We start from the raw sequence: 27,348 nt of genomic DNA, 5'->3' as shown, positions 1-27,348 counted from the left end.
GGGAGGTGAGGGCCTGCCTCAAGGGGTATCACTGGGGATGAGAAGAGGGGTACTGGGGAGAGAGGTCAAGGAGACAGACGCCACAGAATGAACCAGCTGATGTGGGGATGAAGGAGGGGAGAGGCCCTGAGGGTGTCCTGGTTCAGTGGAGATCCACCAGCCACTGGTACCCAGCCCCGAGCTGGCCAGGCCTCTAGGTCACAGGGTCATAGAAGGTGGGAGAAAGGAAGCGGCAGGCCCAGCCCTATTGTCTGAGGGTCTAAAGCTGCCTTCTGTAGTCTGATCAGGGCTTCCCTGGGGCTCAGTGGTAAAGAATCCACCTACCTATGAGGAGATGTGGGTTCAACCCCTGGGGCAGGAAGATCCCCTGGAGAAGGGAATGGCACCCCACTCCAGTATTCTTCCCTGGAAAATCCCATGGACAGAGGCGCCTGGTGGGCTATGGTCCATGGGGTCACAAGAGTCGGACATGACTTAACGAGTAAACAACAACAAATATTAGTGGTATAATGACACACTGGCAGGCATATTGAATGGGCAGAGATCCTGAAAGCGTTCTAGGCTGGTTGTGTGGTTCACGGAAACAGGGTTACAGGCAGAGATGGTTGTTTGGTGAGTAGCAAACACAGTGGGGAGGAGGGGAGGTTTGGAGAATGCCCTTCTCTCTGGGACACGGTGGTGGTGAAAGGTGTTCAGGAGGCATGCAGGAAGCAGGGACATGGTTTCACATAATGTAAGTATGCATGTGTATACGTGTGTTGTATACGTGTATATAAATATGGTTTTATGTGTGTATATGGTGTGTGTGTGGGTGGTTTTACATGTAAATAGCTGTGTGTTCTTAGCATGGGGAATTCCAAGGGGTGGAATGAACTGCCCCGGGCATCTGAATTTGTGGATGAAGGTCCTGATTCACCAGCAACTCCCAGTGTGGCGCTGGACAGCACCAAGCATGTCTGGGTCTCAGTCTGGGAAAGGTAGAGGGTGAAACCGCAAAAGTCGTGTGATCCAGTCCAGGTGTTTTACACAGCAGAGTCATCTTCCAGAGGACACAGCGGCTCCATCGGTGTCAGCGTTTGTGCAAGCAGTGTTTTCCCAGCCCCGGTTTCAGCCTTGCCTGCTGAGAGGTTGGGAAATGAACGGAGAGGCCATCCGTCCAGTGTCGAGGGACAGCAGCTGTCTCTGAGGAGCGGCAGGTCTTGTCGTGTTTGAATGTGACCCCCAGCTTGGCCTGGCAACCTTGGCGTCTTCTTATTTCCTTGGTATTTGAAAGAGCTTTTTGTGCTGTGTCCACACACGCCCACGAGTGCTCACACACACCCACGAGTGCTCACACACGCCCACGAGTGCTCACACATGCCCACGAGTGCTCACACACACCCACGAGTGCTCACACACGCCCACGAGTGCTCACACACGCCCACGAGTGCTCACACACACCCACGAGTGCTCACACACGCCCACGAGTGCTCACACATGCCCACGAGTGCTCACACACGCCCACGAGTGCTCACACATGCCCACGAGTGCTCACAGAGCTGTTTGACCCCACTCTGGTCCGTATCTCCCCAGTGTACAATGGACGGTGTAGATGTGTTTTAGATGTGCACTTTTTTTTTTTTTTTGGTATTTATGTACACTTTGATAGAGCAAGAATGGCAAAACTGTTTATATTGGCATCATTTCTTAGGATAAGAAACAGTTTAAATAAACAAACTGAAGTTTTAAAAAGATAACATAAACGCTAGTACGGTAAAACTGGATGTATTAGTAGCAAAATTCTCGATGGCACGATATGAGTGATTTGTGGGGACACTAAATTGCCTTAATGAGCCTTTTAACAATTCAGAGAAGGAGACAGTCTTATCAGGGGATCCTTGACTCTGATACTTAAGTTGGAAGTGTTATTCATCATAGGTTTGGTATTTCAGCCTAAAAATTCCTTTTGGGGAACCTCGTTTTGTTTTCTTTGGCCATCCTATGACTCTTGTGGGATCTTAGCTTCCTGACTGGGGGCTGAACTCAGGCACTCAGTAGTCAAAGCATGGAGTCCTAACCACCGAACAGCCAGGGAATTCCTCTGGGGACCTGAGTTTTTATATCTACTTTATACTGGTCATGTTAGGTACTTAAAACATTAGACTTTAACCTGGATTTAACTAGAGGAGAAAAATCAGGCAACTTAAAATGAAGGGAAATTTTATAAAACAACCGGCCCTTCTAGTGTACAAAAATGTCTTGTCATAAAACACCAGCCCCCCCCCTCAAAAAACACACACCCCCCAAAAAAGGCGTAGCTGGGTAGCCATTCTAGAGTACGGAGGCTAAAGAGGAATGGCAGCTAAACATGACGTGTGACTCGTGGTTGGCTCTGCATCAAAAATGAGATGCTATAAAGAACGTTAGGACACTTGGGGAGATTTGGAAACCAATTGCTTATTAGTCAATAATGCTAATGCTAAGTCACTTCAGTGTGTCCGACTCTGTGCGACCCCATAGGCGTCAGCCCACCAGGCTTCCCCGTCCCTGGGATTCTCCAGGCAAGAACACTGGAGTGGGTTGCCATTTCCTTCTCCAATGCAGGAAAGTAAAAAGTGGAAGTGAAATCGCTCAGTCGTGTCCGACTCTTCGCGACCCCATGGACTGCAGCCTACCAGGCTCCTCTGTCCATGGGATTTTCCAGGCAAGAGGACTGGAGTGGGGTGCCATTGCCTTCTCCGATTAGTCAATAATAGAGTTATCAATTTTAAATTTCCTGAGTGTGGTAATCATCATATAGGGGACTATTCTTGGTTTTGGGAGATCCAGACTAAAGTATTAAGGGATGAAGCACATTAATAATTAACTCCCGAATAGCTCAAGCCAAAATATACGCACATTCACATATACTCACTTGCGCACATAATGCCCACAGACACACACACACACACACAAAACACACAGGGGCACATATAGATATTGACATGCACAGATACATGCCCATATATACACAGATACAGAAACACAAAACATACACATGTACACACATGTACACACATATGCCCGTATGCCCACAGATACATATGCACACAGACATTGACATGAACACATACTTGCCCACACATAGACACACGTGTACACCTTCATACGTACACACTCACGTACAAGGAGAGGGAAAGCAAACATGACAGAAAATTGCCAGTTCATCCCGAATGCCCAGGGTAGCAATTCGTGTACTCCTTGGTAGATTTAGACTTAAATAATTTTTGAAATACAAAGTTGGAGAAACTATTAGACTTTGTAAAGTAGGGAAATCTCAGCGATAAGCTAAGTCTTCCACAAAACAGATCAAACAGTAAGTGTTGAGAATTTGGATAACATTTTCTCAGTCTTATTAATGTTACCAAACCGGACTTGCCTGCACTCCCCCCAACACAGTAAAGCTGGTCTACTGACACTGGGTTGTGGTGAAGGAAAATGCAGCCTTTATTGCAGGGCGCTCGCAAGGAGAACGGGCAGCTCACACTCAGAAGTCCTGAATTCCCTGATGACTTTCAGGGAAGGGGTTTTAAAGGCAGCGTGAGAGAGGGACTGCAGGGTGGGCCCTCAGCTCAAGCATGGTTCTCAGACTAGTTGGCTTTAAGGTGAAGTTTCAAGCATCGTCAACCTTCTGGTTTCAACCGAGTCTAGGGTCTATGTTCTTGTGGTCAGCAGTTTTCACCTGGAGGGAGTCTGCTTCCCGTGAAAACAACTTAGGGACCTGTGTCAGACCTTTTTCTGTATCTTTCAGGGAACTGGGAGTGGTGAATCCCCCATCTGCCATGTGGCAGGTTTATAGTCCAAATCGTAGCCAGTTCCCTAGCCCAACAGCTATTGGTTTCTACGTTTGCATTTCCCAATCATTAACTCTTGAGTCAGCTTTTTACTTGAAAAGACAGGGACACAAGGGGTTATACACAGTTTCAGTAAGGAGTAGACTTAAATTGTGCAGAAATTTTTTGCAGCTGCTCCCCAGCTAAGACTCATTCCTCCAAGTAACCGTTAGTCATAGTCAGCCTTTGGTCAGCAGAGCCAAGGATGGTTCATGGTGACAGCCCAGGTTCTTGTTTGCACAGGCTTTGCTATGACAGCTGATCAAACAACGCTGTTAATACAGAATAGCCTCTGGTATAATAAGAATTTTGTGAATTCAAAAGTCCTTCTGTAAACATTCATTGAGGGCCTACAGGCTCTGGGCATCATTCCTAGGGGCTCATGGAAGACTGTGGAATCCTGTTCCTCGTGGAGATTGTGCTCTCGGTGGGGAAACAGAAGTATCTAGGTAAGGAATGAGATGAAGTGAGTAATTCTTTAAAAATCGCGAAGTCTTGGGAAGAAAAAGAAAATCACGAGGGGACGTGACGGAGAGTGATGCAGCATGTGACAGGATGGTGGCAACCTGAAGGCTTCTCTGAGGAGGTAACCCATTGCTAAGATCACTGGGAAGAATATTCCATGTTGCACGTCTCCGTGATGGATTCCTCGATTCCTCGTTCTCCCAGCCTTCGAGTCTGCCCCTGATGTCAAGGTCGAGGGTCTTCTGAAACCTGCGTGTCTGCTGGGCTGCATGGCGTCTGTCTCCTGGTTCATCCACACCCAGTGACTGCAGGGAGGGACCAGCCCTGGCTGTGCCCGTGTCTTCGTTCTTGCGTGGATGAAGGCAGATGCTCTCTGCGCACTTTTCATCTTTATGATGGACTTTTAAGAAAGTTAAATCTAAAACCCACAGAAAACCCATCATTTGCTCACCCTGACACTAGGTGATCAAAGTGAGTTATTGTCCCCGAATAATGCTGCAGGAAGCCTTCCAACCAGCAATGTTCAGTAACGCCACACTGGCACCCCTCTGAATTACTATCTGCTTTTGCTAATTCACTGTGACAGGTTTCTAAAGCAATTTGAGTTCATGTAAAAGCGGTGACAGGGAGATTATTCAAACTTGCGTAAAGGAGGGTGGGGGACAGAATTGATATCATCTTCTCCTTGTAGCACCGAGCAGGATCCATTCGGTTTCATTTCCTGGAGGCATTAAATCTGTTTTCTATTTTTTTTTCTTTTTCAGTCATCTTTTCAGTTTCATCTGATAATTATATTCTATCTGCAGTGCTTGAATTTATCCCAGAGTGTAGATTCAGCTGATTCTCCAGCCCAGAGGCCACCAAAGACAGGAAGTGAAGACGATATTCCTCAGTGTTAGAGAAATTCCAGTTTTTAAAATCCAGGCCCAGATGATGTCCTTCATGTGAAATCACTCCGGGATAGGCCGGCAGGTAGAAAGGACTCAAAATCTCCACGTTCCTTTATGTGCCCTGCTCCCACCTGGGTGAACTGAAGCTGGCGTCCCAGATGGCAGAGTGTGGGCTGGGCAGGATGGCATGGTCTGGAGCCCTGGGCCGAGGCACACCCTCCCTACTCACAACCCTGAACTTGGCTCAAGGCCTGGCTCAGAGTAAACACCCAGCAGACACGAGCCGGTCTCCTCCCCTCCTCCCATCTCGCTTCCTTACGCCTGGCGGCTCACACTCCAGCCCACCTCTCACCATCCTCTTGCACTTGGCCCGACCAGTCTGCCGGCTTTCATTCTGTTTGCAGAAGATGCCGCCGCGTGTTCCTGCTTGGAAGCTGCCGAGCCTGTACTTGCTTCGGCTCCATGTCCCTCCCTTGGGTTCCCAGTGGCTCCTCCTCACGCTCGGCTCTGAGCTCAAGCATCACCACTCAGAGTAGCTCCCAACCTTGGTCACTGCAACATGGTACCCTGATGGGTTTTCTTCAGGTCTTCTCTCCCTCTCCTAAGTCACCTTGATGATTTCTTTGCTGGTTTTGATGCTCTGTCTTGTGCACCCTGAACTTGGTGGGAACAGCGGCCTTGACTGCCTTGATTGCCCAGTGCATGGTAATGTTCAGTTCAGTTCAGTCGCTCAGTTGTGTCTGACTCTTTGCGACCCCATGGACTGCAGCACGCCAGGCCTCCCTGTCCATCACCAATTCCTGCAGTTTACTCAAACCCATGTCCATTGAGTCAGTCATGCCATCCAACCACCTCATCCTCTGTCATCCCCTTCTCCTCCCGCCTTCAATCTCAACAAGTGGCTCGCTACATATTAATTGCACAGGAGTTATGGGAGACTCCGCTAGAGATGGAAGAGCCTTGCAGAGCTGGTGTGCAGGTCAGATGGTATGAGGTTTCCTTTCTTGAAATGTTTATTTATTGATTTATTTTCGGCTGTACCGTGTCTTCGATTCTCTGCGGGTTTTTGCTGAATTGCAGCAAACGGGCTACTGTCTAGTTGTCGTGCTCAGGCTTCTCCACGCTGTGGCTTCTCTTGTTGCAGAGAATGGGCTCCGGAGCATGGGCTTCAGCAGTTGTGGGTCCTGGGCTCTAGAGTGCAGCCTCAGTGGTTGTGGCGCACGTGGGCTTAGTTGCTCTGTGGCACGTGGGATTTTCCCGGAGCAGGGATCAAACCCGTGTCTCCTGCATTGGCAGGCAGATTCTTAACCACTCAGCCACCAGGGAAGCCTGGGTGAGAGATTTCTGAGAGGACTTGAAAAGTCGTAAAACCCCTTCTCTGCTGGGGAGCACCCAGACCCAGGAACCCTTTCTGCATTCTCGCAGCACTTTCTGTAAAGATCCCGGCAGTTCTGACATCAGCCTTAACCCCTGATACGTCTCATTAGCACCAGTTTCCAATGAAACTCTGAGGAATTTGAAGCAAGAGGGAAAAGATCCTCCGGCTTGGAAACTGGTCGTCAGCAGGCCGTTCCCAGGTGTAGCCGGAGTGCAGGGGACCACGCAGAGCCTGCGCCGTTTCCTGTGCCACGGTTCGCTTCAAGAAATGGGCGTCCTGTCCCTGGTCTGGGACGAGGAGACAAGCACAGAGGGGTCAGCTCGGAGGCGAGCACAGCCGTCGTCCCCTGCGTTTCTTCAGGATGGCAGTGCGGTGGTCCTCAAGGGAGGTGCTGATCAGGAACCTCTGGGTACCTCCTGCTCGGTTCAGTGTAAACATTTTTTCTTTCTTTCCCCATCTACTTACCTTTGTGGAAAACTTTCAGTCTTTACTATTGATAACCTTTTCAGGCTTCCATTAAGATGTAGTATGCTGGCTTTGAAAGAGCTCAGTTTAAATTGTGGAGGGAGAAGAGGGGCTTTCAGAAATCTCAATCCATGATTCCTGGCTAGAAAGATGTGTTTTTATTTTTGGAAGTGTGGCGATCATCCCCAGAGAGGCTGACTGGCCAGATTTCAGATGGCCAGAGCCGTGCGTGGCGGCCCCCTCGCTGTAGACACAGCACGCAAGGGTCCTGCGCCCTTTCCCCTCCCCAAGTTCAGTTTTCGCAGGAAATGAACAAGGGCTCAGGTTTCTGGGGAAATTGAAATATCCAGTTTAGGAAAATGAAAATAAATAATTGAATTTGGGGGAAAAAATTACTTTACCTATGGTTCTCAAAATGGATGGTCTCCTCTGTATTGAAATGTGAAGATTTTGGTAAACTGAGTCAGAAAAGGAAATTCCACATTGCGCCTGTTTCTCTCCCCTCCCCAGAAAACCAGGTCCTGCACTATTCCTGGAATGTACGTTTTTTTCTGTCAAACTCGAAAGAGAAACCCTTATATAAAGGCAACTGCCTACCAATATAAGAAGTATATAGCATAAGGATTTGGAAGCTTGATGCAAAACTATTTTCATTATATTCTTTTTAATTCTTAATTTGAATGACTTGAAGAATGAATAGTTGCAATACCCAGGTTTTTTTTTAAGCAAAAGTTTCCCTAGCTTTTTTAGAAATATAAAGCTATATCTGACATATAACGCTGTAAGTTTAAGGTGCACAATGTAATGATTCAGTATATGTACACATTGTGAAATGATTATCTCAGTAAGATTAGTTAACCCATTTACCACACAGTTAAAAAAATTTTTTGAGAACTTTTAAGATCTGCTCTCTTAATGACTCTTAAATAGACAATAGAGTATTAACTATCGTCACCAGCTGTACATTGCCTCCCCAAAATATTTTCCTCTTACAACCCTAACCCTAACCCTTTGAATACATTCACCGATTTTCCCCATACAGTGAGTAACCTTGAAGGATGCACCCTATCTGTTCTTATAAAGTTCTTATGATTGAACTTTGCTTCACCTACAGCATCCTGATTCTGAGCTATCCTCCTAAATAACTGACCACAGGAGAAGTGATCACATTTATTATCAGTATCCTACTAAGTGGAGGCTTAGATATTACAGCTTACAGATTTTCTCTTGTGAACATTATACCATTAGACAGATCATTGGTGTTCATAAGAAGCCAGGAGAATCCAGGGGTATCGCAGGTAATGGCCGTGGAAACACCAAATTTCTAACATGGACTCTGACTTAAATCAGCAAATTAGCTGTAACAAATATATTGACTCTACAGACTCTCTTAAGGGCTTTGCTGGTGGCTCAGTGGTAAAGAATCTGCCTGCAAAGGAGGAGACCAGGGTTCAATCTTGGATCAGGAAGATCCCCTGGAGAAGGGATAGGCTACCCACTCCAGTATTGCCTGGGAAATCCTGTCGGGCTATAGTCTGTGGAGTCACAAAAGAATCAGACACGACTTAGTTACTAAACAATAAAATTCTCTTAAACTTTCATTCCTCCCTTAAGTCAACTCATAAAGAAGAACAGGGCACTTTTCTCTTCTGGAGAATTTTAAGGGTTCCTGAAGGGAGCTTTAAAGAGGAGAGGTGATTCATTCCCCAGCATTTCCACCAAAAGAAGAAAAAAAAAAAAAAAAAAAAGAGGAGAGGTGAATTAATTAGCATGGGAGAAATCACAGATTAATCACAGCTCTGAAATACCACTCATTCAGACCAAGGGTTAAAGCATACCTCTTTTTTCTATTGAAGTTACTTATGTTTTCAGGGAAGTTTCCCAGGCGGTGCAGTGGTAAAGAATCTGCCTGCCAGAGCAGGAGATGCAAGAGATGAGATTTCGATCCCTGGGTGGGGAAGATCCCCTGGAAGAGGAAATGGCCACCCACTCCAGTATTCCTGCCTGGAAAATTCCATGGACAGAGGAGCCTGGCAGGCTACAGTCCATGGGGTCACAAAGAGTCGGATGGGACTGAGGGACTGAGTACACGTTTTTCAAAGAAAGAAATAGAAGGTAGATGCTAAATTCCTAAGGAGCCAGGGTTTCCTATGACATCATCTGAGCCAAGGCTGGTTGTCTCGGTGGGGCCGAGAACAACAGAATGTCCTTGAACACCATGCGAGTGATTCTTCTGGGGGTTTTCTTCTTTCGGAGGATGGAAAGCTTTTAGTGGCTTTTGTGGAAAAACTGAACCCTTGAGCTCTTTCAAAGGGAATCCTTCGTTCCTCTGGCCTCTCTGTGCTGCTTCTTCGGGAACATTCATGTCAGAACATTTCATCTTCAGTTCAGAATCCGACATCCACGAACTGAAGAGAAATTCCCTAGATGACGCTTGTGAGACTGTTTCCCCCACACTCTTGTCTTCATATCCTCCAAATTAAAAATAAATGCAAACCCTATGAGTTTTAATTTTGTGGCGTTTGATCCCTGCTTTAATGTCACACGTGTGCATGCTTGCTAAGTCACTACAGTTGTGTCCGACTCTTTGTGACCCTAGGGACTGTAGCCTGCCAGGCTCCTCTGTCCATGGGATTCTGCAGGCAAGAATACTGGAGTGGGTTGCCATGCCCCCCTCCAGGGAATCTTCTGGATCCAGGATGGAACCCTTGTCTCTAGCACCTCCTGCATTGGCAGGCAGGTTCCTCTACCACTAACGCCACCTGGGAAGCCCCTAAAGCCAGACATTTCCATTCACGCTGGAGGAGAATCACCTCAGTTCAGGCCTTGATCGCTTTTCACCTTATGCATCCAAATTTGCACCTACTTCAGCCTCTTCCTCCAGCTCAGTTCTTACTTTATAATTCCACCACATTCATGTCTCAAAAACACCACTTTGAGTTGGTTACTTGTTTGCTGAAAACAGTTGACAACCTTTGGTTGGCTAACTTAGGGGTCTGGAAGATCCCCTGGAGGAGGGCATGGCAACCCACTCCAGTATTCTTGGGCTTCCCTGGTGGCTCAAGCTGGTAAAGCATCCACCTGCAATGTGGGAGACCTGGGTTCGATCCCTAGGTTGGGAAGATCCCCTGGAGAAGGGAATGGCAACCCACTGCAGTATTCTTGCCTGGAGAATTCCATGGACAGAGGAGACTGGCAGGCTACCGTCCACAGTGTTGCAAAGAGTCAGATATGACGGAGCGACTAAGCACAGCACAGTTGTCTATAAAGTCAGATTCCTGAACCTGGTGTGCGAGGCCCCCCATGGCCCCACACTGCTCCCCCGGATGTATTTTGGGGTGCATCTCAGCCTTCATGCTGGACCATCGTCCACACTGCTTGACTCTGACCCAGTCTGCATTTTCTCTCCTCTTCCTCTTTTCTTACACCCATCGGTGGCATGTCTGCGGGGAGGGGGGAGCAGGCAGTGGGAGTAGTGGGCAGAGAGAGAGTTTAAAACTGTTGTGGATGGGCTTAGAATGGTTCTGTTTCTCATCATGACCAACACTAGCATTTCTAAATAATGTCAGTGATAAAATACTCTTTCCTCCCCAAAATATGCATTGCTGTGGCTACCATTCAACTTTAATAATACATGTGAGCTCCAGATTAGCAGAGTCTTTTTTTTTTTTTTAAGTTTATTTATTTTGGGCTGTGCTGGGTCTTCGTTGCAACCTGTGGGCTACTCTCTAGTTGCGGGGTGTGGTCTTCTCATAGTGGTGGCTTCTCTTGTTGTGGAGCACGGGCTCGGGAGCACGTGGGCTTCAGTAATTGCAGCTCCTGGGCACTAAGGTACAGGCCCTGTGGTTGTAATATACAGGCTTAGGTGCTCCCCTGCTTGTGAAATCTTCCCAGGATTGGGATCAAACCTGGATCCCCTGCATTGGCAGGCAGATTCTTTACCACTGGATCACCAGGGAAGTCCCTGCACATTCTTATTATGTAATAAAGGCTGTATTCTACACGAAAGTTGATTCCAAGGGAGAAGTCCCAGTTACTCAGACTGCTCACATGATTTCAGCCATCCAGTCAACAAGGACACAGTTGTCCTGGGACCCTTCTCCTGCTTCACGCACAGCTCGGGTCTCCAGCACCTCTGATATTCTTGCATTGATTTATTAAATTTTTTGGCCACCTCACAGCATGCAGGGATCTGAGTTCTCTGCCCAGGGACTGAACCCACACCCCCTGTAGTGGAAGCATGGAGTCAGTCACTGGACCTCCAGGGAAGTCCCTATCCTCGCACTGAAGCTGCAGCTTTGGAATAAACCACAAGAACACAGCGACTATAAGAAGGAATAGACTTCGAGTTGCGTGAATCCTGTCACTCCCTGAGACCATTTGTGGCTTTTGTTTGTGTTTAACATTTGGCTCCTTCATGTGCGTGATTTCATCTGGTGAGGGCACATTTCATGATTATCGCTGAAAATCACTTTTTCAGATAGAGGAGGGGTATGTTGAAAACGAATTACTCTGCGAGTCATGTAGACCAAGAATTCCTGTGCATCAGTTGGGTGCGTCTTCCTGAAGAACGGTTTCCAAGGAGGTGTCCAGAGAAGATCCCACACAGATGTCAGAGGGTCTTGTTCTGTCGGTCCCCTGTGAGGCGTGATCACTCCGTCCCCTCGCACACCCGGCTCTAGCATCCTCACGCCGTGAGTTTTCTCCATACGCTCATCACCCGCTGATACATCATACGTGAGCATGTGTGTGTGCTCCCTTATTAGCCAGCATCTGTCATTTCTTCTAGTCTTGAGTTCCATGGAGTCAATAAATTTGTTTTATCCAAACTGTATGCCAGGCATCTATCAGATAGTCCAGCCTATGGTTGACGCTCAGTTAAGTATTTGCTGAGTGAATGAATGAGAGAATTGTCAAAACAAATCCCACACAGACCTTTTATTCATTTTCTTCTCTCTGGAGCCCCTCTGAAGTGGAGAGGATGAACAAGCCTTCAAATGAGTTACGAAAGTACCTTTTGCCCATCTTAAAGAATATAGTTTTCTTTTTTTTTCTATAAGTGAAAGTGAAAGTTGCTCAGTCCTGTTGGACTCTCTGTGACCCCATAGTCCATGGAATTCTCCAGGCCAGAATAGTGGAGTGGGTAGCCTTTCCCTTCTCCAGGGGATCTTCCCCACCCAGGGATCGAACTCAGGTCTCCCGCATTGTAGGAAGATTCTTCACCAGCTGAACCACCAGGGAAGCTCAAGAATACTGGAATGGGTAGCCTATCCCTTCTCCAACGGATCTTCCTGACCCAGGAATCGAACTGGGATCTCTTATGTTGCAGGCGGATTCTTTACCAACTGAGCTATCAGGGAAGCCCTTTCTATAAATACTTCAAACAAACTTTAAAATTAATTTTTATAGTTGCTTTACAATGTTAAGAACGTGGTTGTCCCGAAATAGATGGAAAATTATTCCAGCTTGCCCTCCCCATCCATGGAAGCTGTGCATCTAACTCAGAAGGTGCTGGTGTAACAAAAATGACCACATACTGAGAATTCACTGTAGTTAGGCCCTTGACTTTGTCTCCTCTCCTCAACGGGTTCTCAGAAAGCCATCGTATAGATAAGAACAGGACGCCAGCAGTGTGATCCCCCGGACTGGCTGGGTCCCTGGGCCCGGGCAGGAAGAGCGGCCGGCCTGCAGGGTGGAGGGGGCCCTTGGCAGCCCCTCGGCGGCTCCAGCGTCCCTCTCGGTCCCGTCTACTCACCCAGCATTGTCACCGCCACGTGTTAGGTGTCGCCGCAAAGCTGGCCGGTGGGGTGGAAGAGGGAAGCTAAAGGAAGAGCACGGTGGAGCCCGGGAGACTAACACAAGGCTGCAGAGAGGTTGAGCCGGGCCAGCTCCAGGTCCGCAAGAAAATGAGCACTGCCTCGGGGAAGGATGCGTGGGACGCCTTCAGTGCGCTGTGCTCCGGGAGGACTAGCCGTTTCAAACACCCGCGCACTAAGCCCTCCTCTGCCAAGGCACTCATTACTGTCTGCCTCACTCTTTGAATTACTCACTCTATGAGCCCACTTTTTAAAAGGCAACCCGCAGGTATTTTAGAGATAAGTCACTTTAATCGTGGGCTCCAAAATCACTGCAGAGGGTGAAATGAAAAGATGCTTCTCCTTGGACAGAAAGTTATGACAAACCTAGACAGCATATTAAAAGCAGAGACATCACTTTGCCAACCAAGGTCCATCCATATAGTGAAAGCTATGGTTTTTTCCAGTAGGCTTGTATGGATGTGAGAGTTGGACCATACAGAAAGCTGAGCACCGAAGAATTGATGCTTTTGAACTGTGGTGTTGGAGAAGACTCTTGAGAGTCCCTTGGACTGCCAGGAGATCCAACCAGTCCACCCTAAAAGAAATCAGTTCTGAATAGTCATTGGAAGGACAGCTGCTGAAGTTGAAGCTCCAATACTTTGGCCACCTGATGCAAAGAGCTGACTCATTGGAAAAGCCCCTGATGCTGTGAAGATTGAAGGCAAGAGGAGGAGGGGACAAGATGGTTAGATAGCATCACTGACTCAATGGACATGAATCTGAGCAAACTCCAGGAGATAGTGGATGACAGAGGAGCCGGGCGTGCTCCAGTCCATGGGGTGACAAAGAGTCAGACATGAGTTAGTGACTAAACAACACTTTTTTAAAAAAATCATGCTTTTTTATTAAAAAGTTTAAAATTCGATTAATAAAGGAGTAACAGCACTAGCAAAAGTAAAACAAAGCATCTCCCTAAATTTCATGGCCCTACAAAATATTTTCAATTTTTTCTGTGTTCTCCCCTTTCCAGTCCTGGTTCTTAGGCGTGCCCATTTTTATTATGGTGTACCCCTGTATCTTTAATGTGCTTCCAGACAGAGTTGTTTCCACTACCACCAGTGTGGGCAAGGCATTGCCAGGGCCAAGGAGGAGGTGAGGGGGTGACTGCATCCCCAGTAGGTTCACATTTAGGGACGAGTCACCCCAAAACCAAAGGCTGAGCTTGTGAGATAAAAGGATGGAGGAGATAGCAGAGAAGATCCCGAGGAAGAGAGAACCAAAAAATGCCTAAAACACTAGATAAAAAGCATAGACCGTAGTGGGGGGCAGAGAATAATGAGGGGTAGAGAAAACATTAGTGGGGATTAATGAAAGGAAAATGATGTGCGTCTCCCTGACATTTAGCTCAGCTGCCAGCCCCTGTCTGGACAGCTTCTCCAGGAAATCTGGAATGCTTGTCATTTTTCTACAGGCAGAGTAACAAGATGGCAAAAGGACTGATGGAAAATATCCTCAGAGATGGGCTTGGATACACATGTGAGTTCAGATGTGGCGGACACTGCTCTGCCATTAATAATGTTTTAGGAGAAACTGACATGTCATTTCTCACTGATTTCAGAACCTGGGAGGCTGAGAGGGATGGTGAATAACACAAAACATGTCAGAAAAACTCAGAGAGTAGAAAGCTTACAATCTCTCTTTTTTTAAATGTAAGTTTATTTATTTTAATTTAGACAATGGTAAGATAACCTAGAGATAGACAGAGGAGCCTGGTGGGCTACAGTCCAAGGGGTCGAAAAGAGTCGGACACGACTTAGTGGCTGAACAGCAAGATACCCTAAACCCTAGCAGAGATTCTGAGAGCTCTTGTTTGTGCTGAGTGTTCTAGGTTCTTAAATCATACCTCCAATTACAGCTCATGGCCAAATGTTAAATTTTGCTTTCTCCCTGCAATGTGGGAGACCTGGGTTCGATCCCTGAGTCAGAAAGATCCTCTGGAGAAGGGAATAGCAACCCACTCCAGTATTCTTGCCTGGAGAATTCCATGGACAGAGGAGCCTGGCGGGCTGCAGTCCATGGGGTTGCAGGGAAGCGACCCTGAGTAAGCGACTAACGCTTTCACTGTTTTCTTTCCTAATGATAACATGCGTGCTCAGTTGCTTAGTTGTGTTTGTGACCCCATGGACTGTAGCCGGCCAGGCTCCTCTGTCCATGGGGTTCTCCAGGCAAGAATACTGGTGTAGGTTGCCATTTCCTCCTCTAGGGGATCTTCCTGACTCGGATCGAACCCATGTCTCCTGCATTGCCGGTGGATCTTTATACTTGAGCCACCCGGGAAGTAATGGCAGGCATTTAAACTCACTCTGAACTGTTGTCTTCTGGAGCACAGCCTCTCCCACGTGTGTGCCATAGTGTCGCCAGGCACAGCCATGCTGAAAGACACCAGACTGAAAACAAAGGCTCCTCTAGTTGATAGGATTTAGTTTACAGAGTTGAATTATACCACGTGGATATTGGAGGAAAAGTTTTTCGTGTTCTTACTCAGTGGCACCAGATAGATATTTCTTTCCACGTTTAATTAGCATCTTAACATGGCCTGCATGATGCTTTTCCTAGCTGTGGAAGCAGTCCAGTGCCTGGCTGAATCGTTGTCATGCCTTCTTGTTCCTGGTGGTCTATTTCTAATAACCTGTGCGATTATGTAATAAAGTCATGACTGAAAAGCCATCAGCGATTTGGCTGTCTTAGCCAGCCTAGGCCTAGATGGATTCAGACACTGAAATGGATGCTTGAGGCTTTCTGGGCTGTTCCATCTATGCCAAGGTGAGCAGACATAGAGACTGATCTTTCCATAGCAAGGGCCTGGAGGAGATCCCCAGTCTCTACAGCAGTGGTTCTCAGACTTTGCTGCCGACTGGAGTCTGCTGCACAGCTTCAGTGATTCTCTGAGGCCTGGGTTGTCCCCTGTGCACCACAAACAAGAGTTCTAAGGCTGGGGCTAAGGCATGGGTCTTCCCAGGTGGCGGAGTGGTAAAGAATCCCCGTGCCAGTGCAGAAGACTCAAGAGACAGGAGTTCGAACCCTGGGTCTGGAATATCCTCTGGGGTAGGAAATGCAACCCACCCCAGTGTTCTTGCCTGGAAAACCCCATGGACAAAGGAGCCTAGCAGGCTGTAGTCCATGGGGTCACAGAAAGAGTCGGACACAACTGAACGTGCACGCACATACGCAAGGCGTCAGTAATTTGAAAAGTCTCCCAGGCGGCTCTGACACATGGCTATAACATAAGGTGAGGCATAATCATGCTCACGAGACGTGCAGATTGCTCTCGGAGTCCTTCAGGGAAAAGAGAAATAGCAAAGCCTTCTCTGGCAGGGAGCATGGAGGATGCTAGGTGGACGAACTACCTAGACACAGCAGAAATAAGAAAGCGGGTGGTGGTCCAGTGCGGAATTGTTTTTGGCTAGAACGAATGTGGCAGCATAAAGGAAAAGCAGAAGAGAAAGCCAGGGAGCGTTAGCATGTGCTGGAAAGAAGGGGCTCGGTTGCCAGGCTTAGTGGAAAACTGGTATCAATTTTCATAAATAGAAGTTTAACCTGAGGAACCAGTGCCATAAAATAACACAGAGTGTTTCCTGTTAGATGCCCTCCCCTGCCGGTGATTTTTCTTTAACACCTTTAACTCTTTGCACAAGCAAAGATTTGCAAGGGGTGTTATAGATAGAGTAGCGCTGAGCGCCCAGCGGAGTGGAGTGGCGAAGATGGAGGGGAGGGACTGGGGTGAGACAGCTCAGAGACAGACACACGCAGCCTTTGGCCAGTGACCCTTGTGGCCTCTGCATAGGGCGAAGGGGATTTTGTCAGTGGCACCCCAGAGGATGCAGTCAGAGGCTGCCGTGTGTCAGCTTGCGTGCTAAAATACCTGCACTGGGTTGGCTGAGAAACATAGTTCAAATCATACCAGCATATGTCTGAAAGTACTTTTAGATCTGATCCTCTCTTATATTCTGCCTACAGAAAAGGCAGCTCCTGGTGGTTTGATAATCCTAGGAAGAATGTGTTTGTTCTCACTGTGAATGAACTGAACTGGTAACATATAATTTCACTAAACATACCTGGATTTGGAGAATGTCATTTTAAAAAATGCAATATTGAATAACAGGAGAATTTGAAATGTCATGGAATTTGAAAAGAATGTATCGCATGGCTATAGTTTTATAGGGTGGCTTTTATTTTGGTGATCATTGAATGAGATTTGAAGCAATGGAAAAATTGTGGTGTCCCTGTGTGTGTGTGTGTGTGTCCCTTATAGCTCAGTTGGCAAAGAATCTGCCTGCAACACAGGAGACCCCGGTTCAATTCCTGGGTTGGGAAGATCCCTGGAGAAGGGAAAGTCTACCCACCCCAGTATTCTTGGAGTTCCCTTGTGGCTCAGTTAGTAAAGAATCTGCCTGCAATGTGGGAGCCCTGGGTTCGATCCCTGGATTGGGAAGATCCCCTGGAGAAGGGAAAGGCTACCCACTCCAGTATTCTGGCCTGGAGAATTCCATGGACTGCGTAGTCCATGGGGTCGCAAAGAGTCGGATACAACTGAGTGACTTTCACTTTATGTGTGTGTATATGTGTGATGTTCACGAACCACTAGGGTAAATGGGAAGTTTCCAAAGCAAAGTTCTGAAATTACTAGGCAAAGAAAGTAATGAAAGAAGTAAGCCCGAAGTTATAGAACAAATATTATGACCCTGTCTTTAAAGTCTGTGGGCAACGGATAAAGAAATGTAATTTTCTCTAACACTCTGATGTTCTCTTAAGGACTATGAGAGGCGTAATAATGTCTGTATTTGGGTTACATGCTGCTTTGATTATGTAGACTATTAGTGAAATCCAATCCACAGCCTCCTACGAGATCGAGTGACTAAGGCATTTTGCTGATGAGTAGATCTTCCTTGACAGGTTGACCTAGGATTATTAGTGAAGCCAGAAGTACTGCAGACAGATACGCTTTTGCTCTAGTCACTAACTCATCGGCCCATTTACGTCAACAGCACTGAAACCTTTATCTTTTTAATTGTCTTAACTGTCTTTCCTAGCAGTGTCCTCTTTGGAATAACAGATGGAGAGCTGCAGTCTCTGCTTCTCCATTATTAAGCACCCAGATCACCCTCAACTACAACATAGTTTATGCTGTGGTGATGGAAAGCTCAGCAGTGCATCACCTGAAGATGAAAAATGCCTACTGGTGACCAAATATCCTTCATGCCCTGGTCTGTGCCAAGCATGTCGCCTAAGTCGTGATATAGCTTGAAACTGACCATAACATTATTGCTGTTTATTATCATGATCATGCATGTATTATTACCTGATCATGCATGTATTACACAGAGTACATCATTAGAAGTGCACAAGCTGGAATCAAGATTGCCGGGAGAAATAGCAATAAGCTCATATATGCAGATGACACCACCCTTATGGCAGAAAGCAAAGAACTAGAGAGCCTCTTGATGAAAGTGAAAGAGGAGAGTGAAAAAGTTGGCTTAAAGCTCAACATTCAGAAAACTAAGAGCATGGCATCTGGTCCCATCACTTCATCACAAATAGATGGGGAAACAGTGACGGTATGTTTTTGGGCTCCAAAATCACTGCAGGTGGTGATTGCAGCCATGAAATTAAAAGACGCTTGCTCCTTGGAAGAAAAGTTATGACCAACCTAGAGAGAATATTAAAAAGCAGAGACATTACTTTGCCAACAAAGGTCCGTCTAGTTAAGGCTTTGGTTTTTCCAGTAGTCATGTATGGATGTGACAGTTGGACTCTAAAGAAAGCTGAGCACTGAAGAATTGATGCTTTTGAACTGTGGTGTTGGAAAAGACTCTTGAGAGTCCTTTGGACTGTAAGGAGATCCAACCAGTCCATCTTAAAGGAAATCAGCCTTGAATATTCATTGGAAGGACTGATGCTGAAGCTGAAGCTCCAATACTTTGGCCACCTGATTCAAACAACTGACTCATTGGAAAAGACCCTGATGCTGGGAAAGATTGAAGGTGGGAGGAGAAGGGGATAACCGAAGATGTGATGGTTGGATGGCAGCACCGACTCAATGGACATGAGTTTAAGTAAACTCTGAGAGTTGGTGATGGACAGGGAGGCCTGGCGTGCTGCAGTCCATGGGGTCGCAGAGTCAGACATGACTGAGGGACTGAACTGAACTGAGCTGAACTGATCGCCATTTTACACATGGGGAAACCAAGACTCAGAGATGCTCAGGGACCAGCCAGAGTTTGCGTAGCTCATAAATGATAGAGCGGGGCTTCAGACTGAGGAGTGTTCACGCAGCCTGGTCTCATCTGCCTCTCTGCCCTGCCTCCAGTGGCTCCACCTGCAGGCCTGGCTCCCCTCGTGCCCTGGGAACCACTGCGGAGATGGTTTGATAGTCTGTGTGAAGTACAGCCAGAGACAGGGTGCCACCCCAGACGAGCTGGCCTGCAGGACAGCTTGTGTGTCACAGCCAAGGAAATCCACCAACTGACCCGCCCAAATGTGACATGACTCAGTACAACGAAAGTTTATTTCTTAACCACGTGATTGTCCAGTCTGAGGGCGGTTGAGGTCAGTGGTGGTGAGGTGGGAAGCAGACTTGGCTCCACACAGTCGTTCAGGGACCCAGGCTACCTGTGGCTCTGTTATCATCAATACGTAGTTTCCAAACTGGTCATTGTCATCTCCATTGCAGCCCAGCCAGGAGCAGAGCAGGCTTAGAGGTGTGTGCCTAGGAGACTTTGTGGTCCAACTCTGAGAAGAGGCACGCACGTCGTGCATTCCCGTTTCATTGGCTAAAATTCATAGTGTGACCATGGCTAATTGCAAGGGACGCTGCGGAAGGTAGTCAAGCTGGGTGTCCAAGAAGAAGAGGGGATAGATGTTAGAGAGTATTCATACAGGAAAACAGGGAAAAGGTCCTTAGGCTTAAAAATCCAAAGACTGAGGTTTTGGTCTGATGACCCATTGTAGGGCCACTTGACAAGTTTCTCATCTGAAAATCAGAATCACCACCACCTACTGATTTCTGCTCTGTGTGTGTGTGCATATACACTTAGTCGTGTCCGGCTTTTGCAACCCCATGGGCTGTAGCCCACCAGGATCCTCTGCCTGTGGAATTTTACTGGAATGAGCTGCAATTTCCTACTCCAGGGAATCTTCCCAACCCAGGGATTGAACCATGTCTCTTATGCTTCCTGCGCTGGCAGGTGGATTCTTTACCACTCTGGCACCTGGGAAGCCCTTTCTACTCCATAGGGTAATTTAAGATCAAAATTAGCATTAAATAAGATATCTGGGCATGCAATTTAGGACTAGCATGGGAGAGTAGGAAAAACTCTGTATTAAGACATGGAGTTCAGATTCTTTTCTCTAGTTCTTTGTGGCTGTGCAAACATGTCTGCCTCATGCTTTCTGAGCTGGGAAGCTTTTCGGGTAATTTAGGAGGAAAAGCACTTGCCTTTTCTTCTTTATAGGGATCCAGAGCGTGTACAAATCAGTAACCTATGTGAAAGTACCTGAAAGCCATTAATGTCAAATTTCTGTTTTGGGTATCACTGGGAACCATTTTACCTGGAGACTTCTTTCTTTTAAACAATTAGTTAATTGATTGCTATGTATTATTATTATCATTTGCCTCTGCTGGGTCTCCGTTGCTGTGAGGGATTTTCTCTAGCTGTGGCTCCCAGGCTCCAGAGTTTGGACTCAATGGTTGTGGTGCATAGGCTTAGCTGCTCCCTGACATGTGGGATTTTCCTGGACCAGAGATTAAACCTGCATCGCCTGCGTTGACAGGCAGGTTCCTTACCTCTGAGCCACCAGGGGAGTTTTAGAGATTTCTTTCTGAGCCCAAACTCCCTGCTTTGTCCTTTCTTCCTGGCTAAATGAAGTAGAGTATTTATGCACAAAATAATCTTTTTAAAAAAAAATTGAGTTCGATGTCTCAGCACACATCATGAGTGACTATAAACTCTTGAGGGAACAGCCTGAGTCATCTCCATGTTTGAAATTCATACTCACTGAATTACATTCGAGTTTCTTTCTGTTTTCTTTTTTTTAATGTAAACAAGTCAAATGGAAATAGTGTTTGGTTTTTTTTTTGGAATATAGTTGATTTGTAATGTTGTATTAGTTTCACGTATACGGCGAAATGATTCCTTTATATATACATGCAGATCTGTTCTCTTTCAAATTATTTTCCCATTTAGGTTATTACTTATTAGGTTATTATTATTATTTAGAATATTGAGTAGAATTCCCTATGCTATACAGTAGTTCCTTATTGGTTGTCCATTTTATATATAGCAGTAAGAATCTAAATAACAAAATACTGAGTTGGCCAAAAAGGTTCACTTGGGTTTTTTCCATCTTATGGGATATGAATGAACTTTTTGGTTAGCCCAATCTGAAAAATGATACAAATGAACTTATTTACAAAACAGACCCACAGACTTAGAAAACAAACTTATGGTTACCAAAGGGGAGAGGTGGGGGGAGAAGAGTGGATAGACGGGGAGTTTGGGATTGATAACGTTGAGGTTTCAAAGAGACTGTCTGGCTAAAGGCAAGGGAACCACGTGGCTGGCACAGCAATGGTTAGTGGCTCCGGCCCACAGCGTGGAGCTCTCCCCACTGTTTGTTGTGTCTTTGAACCAAGGGTTTATCCTAACTGACACATTCCCACTTTCTGATTTGCAAAGTCACTTCTCTGAATTGTTGATGTTAGTCACTCAAACAGACTCGCCGTTTCTTTCTTCATTCAGTTCCACAATTAGAGTGATTCATTAGGCTGTCTTCCTTTCTCTCCTATTTTTCCTGTTGTCTCCTGAAACTTCTTCATTCCAGCCAAGACGCTGATTCTCTTCCAAGCTGTCTTTTGGGGCCGAGTTGTGCAGAAGGGGGATCGTCTGTCTGACCTGGCTGTCCATTCATGTCTGGGCTCAGCCAGCTGTGGAGTGACGGGCTTGCGCTGCTAATCGCGGTGTGCGATGAGTCACTCTTCCATTTTTCTGGCTCGTTGCAGGTGAGGTTGCATCTGCTTTTCCAAACTTTAAAAAGCAACAGAGACAGTAGAGAAAATCCGGGAGGGACTGGCTTCCTTTCCTTCTAGAATGGTTGCCAGAGTGTAGCACCAGCTATCCAATTTAGGCTAATCTCGACTTTATCCACCCACTGAACAGCTAGCAGCACGTCCTTCTTTAAACGGCCCCTCCAGGAAGAGAGACTAAGTGAAGCCCTTGCAGAGCGGCCCCTCTGCTTCTCAGACCTTCACCTGCACATGGACCACCTGGGATCTTCTTGCCACAAAGATTCTGACACGTTCGATCGGAGGTGAGACCCAGGATTTGGCATTTCAAACAAGCTCCCCAGGGACGCTGCTGATCCAGCGACCATACTTGAGGAGGGGGAGGAGTTGTTGAGGTGGGCCCGTTCTTACTGAGGTCTCATTCTTCACACATGTTTTTAGATGATGGGCTTTCTGGAATAAGGAGAAATACCCAGGATGCACTTGTCAAAATAGATAAGAAATTGTAACCAGGAGGAAAGTGGGATCCTTGATGTCTTTTCAGTTGTGAATTTCCATAGTTGAACAGCTCCAATTCTATTTGCATTTACATTGGCAATGAGCAGGAGGGTGGCAGGTCCCATTCCATTCAAGGGATGGCATGGGTGTCACTACCACCAATTAATTACCCTTGCGCTATTAATTAAGAGCAAGGGTGTATCAGGGTCACAGGAAACTGAGGATCTGGGCTGTAGTCAGAGGCTAACTTGCTAATGATTTTGCACAGAACATTGGGAGTTTGGGGATATCCAAATATAAATATTGGGAACATGACTTGACAAATATATTTGTATGTTTTAAAGGGGAGGTAGAATCAGCTAGCTGTACTTATGTTAATAACAGACATGTGTATGGTGCCTACTGGGTGCCGAGCACTTTACAAATATCAACTCATTTTATCCTGACAGCAACCTTAAGAAGTAGGTACTATTATTGTCTCTACTTTTATAGATTAATTGAGTTACAGAAAGGTGACGTTCTCCAAAGCAGCAGTGTTCAGGTTTTGAATCTGGGTAGGCTGGCCATTGGGCTTCTCTGGTGGCTTGGCTGTAAAGAATCCATCTGCCAACTCAGGAGACACAGGTTTGATCCCTGGCTTGGGAAGATGCCCTGGAGGAGGGCATGGCAACCCACTCCAGTATTCTTGTCTGGAGAATCCCCATGGACAGAGGAGCTTGGCGGGCTCGTCCATGGGGTCACAAAAGATTTGGACATGACTTAGTGATTGAGGACATGCATGAGGCTGGCTATTACTGGGCTTTTCCTGGACTCATGTGTAGCGAGAACATACTTGTTCAAGGTCAGATTCTGCCATTTGCACTTGCCCTTGATTAAATCTTCTGGTCTCTCTGTCCTCATGATGCCCCGGGAACCTCTGAAATCTGTTGGGAAATTGAAATAAGATAATGCATGTGAAACTTAGTAAATTATATGCCACTGTGCAGACAGATTCAAAGATTAGATGGATGCATTTGATTACTATTGTTGTATTTTGAATAGTATTGTGTAAATAGCCAAATTCTGTTTCTTTCGTCTCTATGTTTATATTTCTGCTGCTTCCTCAGGAAGAACTCGTTTTGCCTGAAATCCTGAAATGAAAAACAAGAACATCTCTTTGGATTTGTTTTCTTAGGTTTTCTGAAAATAGGATACTTTGTACAGGCTAAACACCAGTAGATGGCCAATCTGCTGATTTCATCCGTTCCTATTTTGTTCCATATCGTGCCCTGGAGGTTCTTCTCGGCAGTGTTAGCCCATCTGAGTTGAAATGATTTTCCAACGCCTCTTGCATTTTGCTATTCATTTGGTAAAGTGTCTTATGATGAAATCAATTTCATCTTAGAACTTGGTGCTCAGATATAAACCATGATTTTTCTTGTTACCTTGCCTCATCGCAGCATAGTTATCCTTCTTTAAAAGCCCTCACTTTTCTTAGAGTTTTAATATTGCAGCTGCACACAGTTTTCCTCCTCTGAATTTTAGCAGGAGTTAATGTAAGATTTCTACCCCCACCCCCATCATTACATTATTGCATTCTTCCTCAGCTGGAGAATTTAGGGGACTCGAGATTATGGAATTATGATAAAGGAGGATTATAGGGGTTCAGCTTGTGTTGCTGGGGCCAGGATATCTATGTCTCGGGTTCCTGGGTGCAGGTGATAGAAGTGCCTCCTAATTATTTAATTATGAAAATTATGATTAGAGATGCCTTTCCTTTTCTTTTTGTCAGAAATCCATGGAAGTAAAGCAAGGACATTATTTAAAATTTGCATTTTATGCTGGAGTAGAGTTGATTTACAGCATTGTGTTGGTTTCAGGCGTACAGCAAAGTGATTCAGTTGTACATATACATCAGTCATTCTTCTTCAAATTCTTTTCCCATGTAGTTTATTACAGAATACCAAGCAGAGTTCCCTGTGCTATATAATAAATCCTCATTGGTTATCTATCTTATATATAATAGTGTGTGAATGTCAGTCTCAAACTTCCAGTTTATCCCTCCTCCAGAAAGCAAGTCAGTTTTAAACCAGAACTTAATTCTTCTTCATTTAATTTAGCCAGATCAGAATCTGTTTCCTTTTCAGCGCTAGATCATGGTAAGTCTTTCTTAGAGCTGGATACAGTTATTAGCTCTCTCCTAAGTCAAGTAGCAAACTAAAACCAGACCAAAGATGCAGGGAATTTTATATATGCAAACAGGTGACATTTAAGCAGATTTAATCAAAGGCAAACCACAGATAATGGCATCACCATTTTCTTTTAACTGGCTTCTAAGATAAGGTTCATTTAGGTTTCTGGAGTGGCTGGTATAAGCAACTCCTGTAGCTGCTACATGTGTGTCTTCCAGAACATTGCTTGCCTTCTCTGGTATTGTTCCAGAGCAAACATGGGTAAGAGAAGGATGGTCTGTGAAGACCACTTAATTCCAAAATATCTGGGTGTGTATTTCTGGTGTCAAAATAGGCAGGCAATACAGAGTAGCAGTCTCAGAGGCATACCTGAGGTCAGAGAATCTGCAGCGCCATGTCTTAGCTGTGTGACCCTGAGTGAGTCACTGTCTTGCCTAAGCACTTCTTTCTTCATCTGTACAACTGGGTTGATACTAGTGCTGACCTTAGGCCTTTGTGCTGTGTAGCATACCATACACAGGCGTCTCTCAAAAGTACATATAATTCTTAAGAAGAGTTAATCTTGGAAACAATCTAAATAAGAATGAATGATATATGAATATGTATAACTGTGTTTGAGCAAACTCCCGGAGATGGTGAAGGACAGGGAAGCCTGGCGTGTTGCAGTTCATGGGATCCTGGCGTGTTGCAGTTCATGGGATCCTGGCGTGTTGCAGTTCATGGGATCCTGGCGTGTTGCAGTTCATGGGATCCTGGCGTGTTGCAGTTCATGGGATCCTGGCGTGTTGCAGTTCATGGGATTGCAAAGAGTCCGACACAACTGAGTGACTTAACAGCAAATATATAACTGAACCAGTTTGCTGTATAACTGAAACCAATGCAACATTGTAAATCAACTCAAATCAAATTTTAAGAAATGCTTCTTACCCCAGGGAGCCTATTCTCCCACACAAAAAAGTTACGTTTGATATAATCTTATCTTTGACCTACTATTAATCCAAGTGAAATCCTAACAGCTCCAATAAATCTTTGTAGACCTTTGAACAATTTCAAAAGCACCCTGAAAGGATAATTAGGTATCTTCTGGTGGTGGTGGCGATTGAGTTGTCGAGTCATGTCCAACTCTTGTGACCCCATAGACTGCAGCCCGCCAGGCTCCTCTGTCCATAGGGTTTTCCAGGCAAGAATATGGAGTGGGTTGCCATTTCCTTCTCCAGGGGATCTTCCTGACCCAGCGATTGAAACCGACTGAGCTACCAGGGAAGCCCAAGTGTCTTATGAGTGTCTTTCAAATTATCCCATAGAAATGCTGACCCCAGAGCTTTGTGTACCTGTTAACTGAAATCCCCTGACTACTGCAACACACACAGACACACACATACACATGCATTCATTGGCCTTTGCTTGTGGGAACGTCTTGTGCAAAGAACATGGCAAGATGTAAAGTGTCGGAGCTTTGAATATGGAGCCAAAAGGGTAATTCCTCTCTGAAGACCACACTTACTAACCACAGAATAAGTGGAAATGCCTACACTTCATCCAAAGCAGACTCCTGCTTTCAATTCATTATTGCATGGTTATTTAAAGTAAACTGAGAAAATACTAATAGATAAAAGGAGGAAGAAATGACGCTCACAATCCCAATCCTCACCCCTAAATACTGTTGTTATAATATTTTGGTGATTTTTATGACTTTAGGTGGTTTTTGCTGTTAGTCGTGATCATATTATACCACTAATTGTATCTCCTCCCTTTTACATATATACATATGTATATGTATTTTTATGGCTATGTGGTATCCCACCAAAAGGATGCATTGCTGACTGTTTGCTCACATTTGGAGAGTGAGCACTGATGCTTTCCTTATTCCTGGTTGTCACACACGCTGCAGCCTTGAATCTCTGCTCGTACGATGCCGATGCTGTGGCGTTTATGGCAGCGACCCGCCCCTGCCCCCCAGCCCCGCATGCGCCAGAGCTGTGCAAGTCAGTAGAGTTGGAACTCATCAAGCTGAACCCAGTTCAGTTCAGTTCAGTTCAGTTCAGTCGCTCAGTCGTGTCTGACTCTTTGTGACCCCATGGACTGCAGCACACCAGGCTTCCCTGTCCATCACCAACTCCTGGAGCTCACTCAAACTCATGTCCATTGAGTCTGTGATGCCATCCAGCCATCTCATCCTCTGTCATCCCCTTCTCCTCCTGCCCTCAATCTTTCCCAGCATCAGGTTCTTTTCTAATGAGTCAATTCTTCGCATCAGGTGGCCAAAGTATTGGAGCTTCAGCTCCAGCATCAGTCCTTCCAATGAGTATTTAGGACTGACTTCCTTTAGGATGGACTGGTTGGATCTCCTTGCAGTCCAAAGGACTCTCAAGAGTCTCTTCCAACACCATGGTTCAAAAGCATCAGTTCTTTGGTGCTCAGCTTGCTTTATAGTCCAGCTCTCACATCCATACATGACTACTGGAAAACCCACAGCCTTGACTAGACAGACCTTTGTCGGCAAAGTAATGTCTCTGCACCCCAACACCGAATTAAATCTGAGACAGAGTTTTGGATGGAGTATTGGTTTACCAGGCAAAGAAGGCCACACCAGGTTCATGCCCTCAAACCTGTGTCTCCAGTATGGGAGGATTTGATGAGACATTTTGTAGTAATGGTTCAAAGAGGATGTGATAAGCTCGTGGACATTCTTCTGATTGGTTGATGGTGCTTTATTCGGGAACCAGCATCATCAACCTTCTTGTTCCAGCCAGTTTGGAGTCTACATGCTT

The 27,348-nt window shown here is 45.9% G+C and overlaps 1 protein-coding gene across 5 annotated transcripts in view; it reads left to right on the top strand.

Moving 5' to 3' along the window:
- The window catches only part of LRRC3B (leucine rich repeat containing 3B), a 94,470-nt gene that overhangs the window by 22,104 nt on the left and 45,018 nt on the right, over positions 1-27,348 (top strand). Inside the window, exon 1 of one of the 5 annotated variants that reach the window (XM_042241486.2) lies at positions 22,083-22,213. The exons of the other annotated variants lie outside the window; for them this stretch is intronic. The gene's annotated coding sequence lies outside the window, so the exon portion shown is untranslated. Of the gene's footprint in view, positions 1-22,082; positions 22,214-27,348 lie in introns of those variants that run through there. 5 annotated transcript variants of the gene reach the window in all.

This window comes from Ovis aries, chromosome 26 (genome assembly GCF_016772045.2).
Source record: "Ovis aries strain OAR_USU_Benz2616 breed Rambouillet chromosome 26, ARS-UI_Ramb_v3.0, whole genome shotgun sequence".
Lineage (NCBI taxonomy): Eukaryota > Metazoa > Chordata > Mammalia > Artiodactyla > Bovidae > Ovis > Ovis aries.
Note: the sequence above shows the minus strand (reverse complement) of the source record. Positions and strands in the feature narration are given on the sequence as shown.